The 7,500-nt window shown below is 41.8% G+C and overlaps 1 protein-coding gene across 2 annotated transcripts in view; it reads right to left on the reverse strand.

The window, feature by feature from the left end:
* guca1d (guanylate cyclase activator 1d) overlaps positions 1 to 3,169 on the reverse strand; it is an 11,375-nt gene extending 8,206 nt beyond the window's left edge. The window contains exon 1 of one of the 2 annotated variants that reach the window (XM_028595986.1): positions 2,804 to 3,169. The gene's annotated coding sequence lies outside the window, so the exon portion shown is untranslated. Of the gene's footprint in view, positions 1 to 1,486; positions 1,602 to 2,803 lie in introns of those variants that run through there. The other variant, XM_028595987.1, reaches the window with a different exon arrangement.
* Between the last annotated feature and the right edge of the window lie 4,331 nt (positions 3,170 to 7,500).

The following is a 7,500-nucleotide window of genomic DNA, read 5'->3' on the forward strand; positions in this document are numbered from 1 at the left end:
AACTGTCGCCATCTTGGCTGCGCAGCGGAAGGGGCGGAGCTAACAAAAGGTGAAAAACTGTCGATAATGGCGGCCGAATACGCGACAGCGAGACCCAGATGTAAGTTCAAACATTAGTCTTTTTGCTTTACTTGTTTAACGTATACGCAACCCGTTTATGTATGTGTGGTTACTTTTGCAGTCAGTGATGATTTTTTTTTACCGCGAATTATAACGTTTATTTGCATCGTAATTTGACGTGCTATTAAGCTAGCTTTAGCTAACCTTAGCTAGCTAACAGCGGCGAAGTTACCGGTACTTCTAGCTATGCTCTTTGGTTTAACCACTGGCCAATCAGTGATAACCTAGCTAACGTTACATGTGTTGTTGCAGACGATTTTAGCGTTAGATGTGTGATCTGGTAAATATACATTAAGCTGCCAACGTTAGTAGTGATGTTACAGTACGCTAACGTATGCTACGTTATGTCGTATTAACAGTGCAGTTTCTGTCCTGATCTGACTTATATAATCGTTAGGGACACGGACAATGCTGCCAACTTGAGGGAAGTCCTCCTCCTCCTCTGGGGGAGGAGAGAGAGGATTTCCCTGCTGGTCTTGTGGACAGGCTCTGGCTAAACCACGATCAGATGTACCGCTGGCGAGCCAAAAGAGGAAGACGAGGGCCTCGATGACGGGTCCCCACGCCGTGCCCAGGATGTACCGTTAAAGGATCCTGCTGTAGAGTCTGAAGTCCCCCCTCAGATCACTTTCCCCATCAAAATACAGGGCCAGCAATGAATAGAACAATAGGATCTGTTTAAATGTCTATTGTGTTGCCTCTGCTTTCACTCTTGTATTGTCACTGTAATTAACAGCTATTGCAATAAACACCCTTTATATAAACATATAATATGACTATTTTCTATGTTAACGTTATATGTCAGTTGGACACAATTTTAATTGCTCCAATTTTGCTAAATAACTCAAAATGGCCATTTTTGGTTATTTATTTTTATTTACAATGAATTAAGAGCAAAAGCATGAATATCATCATACCTGGATGTTTACGGTTGCATAAAACAGAGGGCAACAATAAAAACAATCACATTAATTTTGATGAACAAGGCAGAAATGTATGGTGACAACAGGTGGTGAGAATGCTCTGCCCTGGGTATAATTCACAATTTCACAGAAGAAGAAGGAGGAGGACTGAGATGTTTTGATCGTCACTTCCGGTAAGTACATAAGGCAGTGCGCGATTTGAGACAATACTCCCCCGTCAAATTTTACGCACTATGCAAGTAAGTACATAGTGTACGAAGTGCACTTCCCTTAGTGCACTATGGGAAGTGCGCGATTTGAGACACACTACATATCTCACCCAGAACACCATGGATGGATGTTTTCTCCAAATTTCTGTGTGTGTGGAAGCTCCAGAGACACAAAATAACACCCCAAATCCCAGAAAAAACGTGATAAATAATAACAGAATAGTAAAAACAAACCTGCAAACTAGTCGCTTTTTCGGTTGAAAATCTGCCGTTTTGAACGTGAACATGTCCGAAGAGTTTTTATTTTCACTACTGTACTGGAATGATGCCTCTGCATACATATCCTAAACTTCTCCTTATCCCTCAGAGCTTTTGTACATCGCTGTAGGGGAGAGTCTAGAGTCATGAAAGTCCTACTGCACATGCTCAGTAGGCCCCTCCATCTGTCTGGAAGCTAACTAGCTTCTAGCTCGTTTCCTTATGGGAGAACTGAAATTCAAGATGGAAAAGTAACTTTTTTTACCACCAGATTTTTTTGTCACGCTGTCTAAACTGTTTAATTATTGATCTTTATCGTTCTATAGGTTGAATGTGCAGTTTCTTAGCTCTTAACAGACTTAAGTACCATGTGTTAAAGCTAATGTGTTAGGCTAGCATCGCTAATTTTAAGATGGCTGCCAGGCCCCTATGCAACTGTCCCTCATGACAACAATAATGACAGTTAGATAAAATTGACATAAAAGGCAATTCAGTGGTTTAATAAGTCAATAACTCAAATAAACTAAAAATATATTTGAATAATTATGCCGAAGTAGGAGTTTTATTACATCTAAATGACCGTTGCATGCATTTTTCACATTTTTCAGGGTCCATTTAAGTACAAATTACTTCCAAATTATCATATGTACACATGTTGCAGCAGTATGGGCAGGTAGGTGACATATGGGTTTAAAATATATACAGTACAGGGCAAAAGTTTGGACACACCTTCTCATTCAATGCGTTTCCTTTTTATTTTCATGACTATTTACATTGTAGATTCTCACTGAAGGCATCAAAACTATGAATGAACACATATGGAATTATGTACTTAACAAAAAAGTGTGAAATAACTGAAAACATGTCTTATATTTTAGATTCTTCAAAGTAGCCACCCTTTGCTTTTTTTGATAACTCTGCAAACCCTTGGTGTTCTCTCAATGAGCTTCATGAGGTAGTCACCTGAAATGGTTTTACCTTCACAGGTGTGCTTTGTCAGGGTTCATTAGTGGAATTATTTCTCTTATTAATAAAAAAGCAAAGGGTGGCTACTTTGAAGAATCTAAAATATAAGACATGTTTTCAGTTATTTCACACTTTTTTGTTAAGTACATAATTCCATATGTGTTCATTCATAGTTTTGATGCCTTCAGTGAGAATCTACAATGTAAATAGTCATGAAAATAAAAAGGAAACTCATTGAATGAGAAGGTGTGTCCAAACTTTTGGCCTGTACTGTATATATCCTATTGAAAAAAAGAAATCAGAGAACCACTGCTACAGGCTACTTACCCGGCAATAAATCTCTCTATGATTCTGATTCTGCAGAATAACCACGGACAAAAAGAGTCGAAAAGGTGATAAATCCGTGTGGATGGTTGGCGGCAGGTTTTAGGAGCAGAAGGGGCGAGCCTCCGGGCTCATCCAGGCTGCAGTGGCTCTGCAGTCAGAGAGCAAACGTCAGGACTCTAACCCTCTTAGGTCCTGGAGGGAGACATGAAGAAGGAAGCACCTGAAATAAATCCCTAATGAGGTCAGGGGCTGGCAGCGTTCTGCTGCCAGAGGCCGAGCCAAGAGGCTTTACCTCGCTGCCGGGGTTAGCTGAAGGAGCCAGGCCTTCCCTGGAAACGGGACAGTTACATAACGGACTCCCCTGGGTCACCTGACTCACATGGGTGTCCTGACTCACCTGGGTGTCCTGACTCACATGGGTGTCCTGACTCACCTGGGTGTCCTGACTCACCTGGGTGTCCTGGTTCACACGGAGAGGTTGTCATGTCATGTCACAGGGCAGCGAGTTCCCTCGGTTTGTGGAAGACTAACGGGACATTCACACCAGCGGTGTAGTCTACGTTCAGGGGTTTTCAGACCAGACTCCATGTAAATAATCAGGACTTTTATCAGCGTAAAACACACTTCATTCAAAGTGGACAGAAACTAATTAAAATTACCAAAAGCCATCTTGGTTCATCTTTCCACTGTTCCAACAATCACCACTCTGGTTTGGTTGAAATAAACCCTTAATTCACCCATTTACATGTGGAGATATGCTGGCTCTATACACACTAAAATTCCTGATTATTTACATGGAGTCAGGTGGAGATATGCTGGCTCTATACACGCTAAAATTCCTGATTATTTACATGGAGTCTGGTGGAGATATGCTGGATCTATACACGCTAAAAGTCCTGATTATTTACATGGAGTCTGGTGGAGATATGCTGGATCTATACACGCTAAAAGTCCTGATTATTTACATGGAGTCTGGTGGAGATATGCTGGCTCTATACACGCTAAAAGTCCTGATTATTTACATGGTGTCTGGTGGAGATATGCTGGCTCTATACACGCTAAAAGTCCTGATTATTTACATGGAGTCTGGTGGAGATATGCTGGCTCTATACACACTAAAAGTCCTGATTATTTACATGGAGTCTGGTGGAGATATGCTGGCTCTATACACGCTAAAAGTCCTGATTATTTACATGGAGTCTGGTGGAGATATGCTGGCTCTATACACGCTAAAAGTCCTGATTATTTACATGGAGTCTGGTGGAGATATGCTGGCTCTATACACGCTAAAAGTCCTGATTATTTACATGGAGTCTGGTGGAGTTTGGTGATGGTGATTTCGCGGACCACCTCACAATCACAATACACATAATAAAATACCTACCTACTTGAATTAATCCACACCTCTTAATAGGCTTACTAGCACTAAAACTAGAACTGGTAATCGCATCAGTGCAACAGGCTCGTTATAAGAAAGTTTACTGCCCACAACGGCTGCCACATATTTAATTTATTTATTTACCCAAGCGCCCCAGGGCATAGTCAGGTTCATTTGACTTCAACTTATGGCTTATTTACATAGCAGTGGAGTATTAAATATATACAGTAATAACAGAAGCCTCTTCAATTATTCCTTTATTTATCCCTGAGGTGGACAGTAAGAAATTATATTTACTCACAGAGACAGGCATGCGCACACACACACACACACACACATAGGCAGACACACACACATACATAGGCAGACATACACATGCACACACAGACGTACGCACAGACACACACACACACACACACACAGAGGCACAATTACACACGGGCACACACACACGCACACACACACGTACATACACACACAGGCATATACACACGTGCACACATGCACACACACAAACACACGCACACACACAAACACGTAGTAATAAGACCACTTGGATATAGTCAAAATTTTAGGGGATTATTAATCTTCAGAGTTTGGATTTGAACGTCAGGGCCGAGCTCCAGTTAGCCTAATTTAGTAATCACTGCAATAACTTGACCATTTATTTTCAAATTAGATTTGATATTAATATACATATTCTTTAAATGAAGGATAAAAAACTTATTTTATAAGTTTTATAAATCTTAAAATTAGCATTGTGTAGCAGGGCATAACAGTGTGTAGCAGTGTGTAGCAGTGTGTAGCATGGTGTAGCAGTGCGTAGCAGGGTGTAGCAGTGTGTAGCATGGTGTAGCATGGTGTAGCAGTGTGTAGCAGGGTGGAGCATGGTGTAGCAGGGTGTAGCAGGGTGGAGCATGGTGTAGCAGGGTGTAGCAGGGTGTAGCATGGTGTAGCAGTGTGTAGCATGGTGTAGCAGTGTGTAGCAGGGCATAGCAGTGTGTAGCAGGGTGTAGCAGTGTGTAGCATGGTGTAGCATGGTGTATCAGTGTGTAGCATGGTGTAGCAGTGTGTAGCAGGGCATAGCAGTGTGTAGCAGGGTGTAGCATGGTGTAGCATGGTGTAGCAGTGTGTAGCAGGGCATAGCAGTGTGTAGCAGTGTGTAGCAGGGTGTAGCAGTGTGTAGCATGGTGTAGCAGGGCATAGCAGTGTGTAGCAGTGTGTAGCAGGGCATAGCAGTGTGTAGCAGTGTGGGTAGCAGGGCATAGCAGTGTGGGTGTAGCAGTGTGTAGCATGGTGTAGCAGGGCATAGCAGTGTGTAGCAGTGTGTAGCAGGGTGTAGCAGTGTGTAGCAGTGTGTAGCAGGGCATAGCAGTGTGTAGCAGGGTGTAGCTGTGTGTTTACTTTAGGTGACTAAAGGCTGAGCTGACGAGCTGGAAGACCGAGCCTGATCCTGTAATAGGCTCGGAGCTGCTGGCAGTGATCCAGGTAAACCGTTTAAAGACACGATGACCACAGACGTCAGAGCAGCACGATCTCGGCTCGGCCTTTCGCAGAACTGGAGATTAACAAACAGCTGCATCAATTTAACTTGATTTCATTTAAACAGCTCTTTAAAAGCTTCAAAAAAAGACAAAAACACATAGTTGGGTCATCGATAGCAGTTCCGTGAGAGAGGAAAGGTTTGTTTCTCACTGGATTTGTCATCTATGAAGGTTAAAGAAAGAAATTAGCCGGGATGCCCCTCAGAAGAATGTGGGGACATTTTTTGGGAGCACTATATCCAAGATGGCTGCCGTCAGCCTAAGCTGGAAATTAACTTTTTAATGGTTTTGCCCACAGTACTGCGTAATACATGGTTTCTGAGTCTATTTGGGTCAAGAAATTCATAAATGATAAAGATTTATTGATTTGACCTATTTTTGACGTTCAAATTCAAGATGGTTGCCAATTTTTGGCTCTTTAAATGTCAATTTTTCAAAATCGTCAAAGAGCCTTAATATTAGGCTCAAATGAACTCTGCTCATACTGAGTGCAGTTGTGACAGTGTAGGAAAGCAAAATCAAAACATACACATATGTCATCAGATGTCTGGGGTGGAACCAATGAAAGACAGAGGAGATAATTAGTGCCCGAACGCCGACAGCGGCGAAGGCCCTATTGAAACTGAAGGAATTATTATTATTTTCCCGTCAAATGAATTGGCTTTTTGAGGGGCTTAACATATTCAAAAACTCACCAAATTTGGCGGTCGCATCAAGTCTGGTGAAAATGTACGTATTTTAAGGGTTTCGGGAATAGGCGCACAAAAATGGCTCGCTAGCGCCCCTTAGAAGGTTAAGAAAATTGAGCCCCTGCAGTGCGTTTAATGTAGACTCACGAAACTTGGTACACATATGTAACATGTCAAGATGTACAAAAAACTTCATTAGAGCCATACCCTAAACCCAACAGGAAGTCCACCATTTTGATTTCAAAGTTCGAAATTAGTGCGATTTTGGCAATTTCCACATGTCGTACTTTGACGAACTCCTCCTAGAGATTTCATCCGATTAACTTCAAATTCGGTTTGTGCCATCTTAAGACCTTAAATGGTTGATATAATGATTATATAGAGTATTTCACACTGTTCCTTAAGGTCTCCTAATGGGGTATGTAACATTGGTTGGGCTGAAAATGGCCTGGTTGATATTTTATTGGCCCTTATGCATCCCTGTGTTTTGGCCCTATTTGTAACGAGAGCTTTTCTTCCAAATATGGTATGTTCATGAATATTTAGATGAGATGCGCGCTGATTGGTTGAGCGAATCCCCATACACACACGTAGAGACGCGACAGAATCTCATATTCCAGACACTGCAATGTTTCATCACCAAATTCACTTCTGAGACTTTTTTATGTGAGAAATCAACTATATAAAGCTCAAATATGGGCCGTTTTACGAAAATTGATGGCTGATTGCAAATTAGGTGAGATTTGTCGGAATTTAGGAGCTCCACACAGTCTGACGAGAAAGCGGCAGCTTGCTGGGCTCCATACCCAGGGCTAAGCCACCGTTTGTGGATCCTGCACTTGCACAATTACTTGTCACAGCACGTAGGCTACACACACATATATATAGACATATATAGGCTACACACACACATACAGACATATATAGGCTACACACACACATACAGACATATATAGGCTACACACACACATACAGACATATATAGGCTACACACACATACAGACATATATAGGCTACACACACACATACAGACATATATAGGCTACACACACACACAGACATATATAGGCTACACACACACATACA

The sequence above is a fragment of the Perca flavescens genome, chromosome 13, assembly GCF_004354835.1.
Source record: "Perca flavescens isolate YP-PL-M2 chromosome 13, PFLA_1.0, whole genome shotgun sequence".
In the NCBI taxonomy this organism is placed as follows: Eukaryota; Metazoa; Chordata; class Actinopteri; order Perciformes; family Percidae; genus Perca; species Perca flavescens.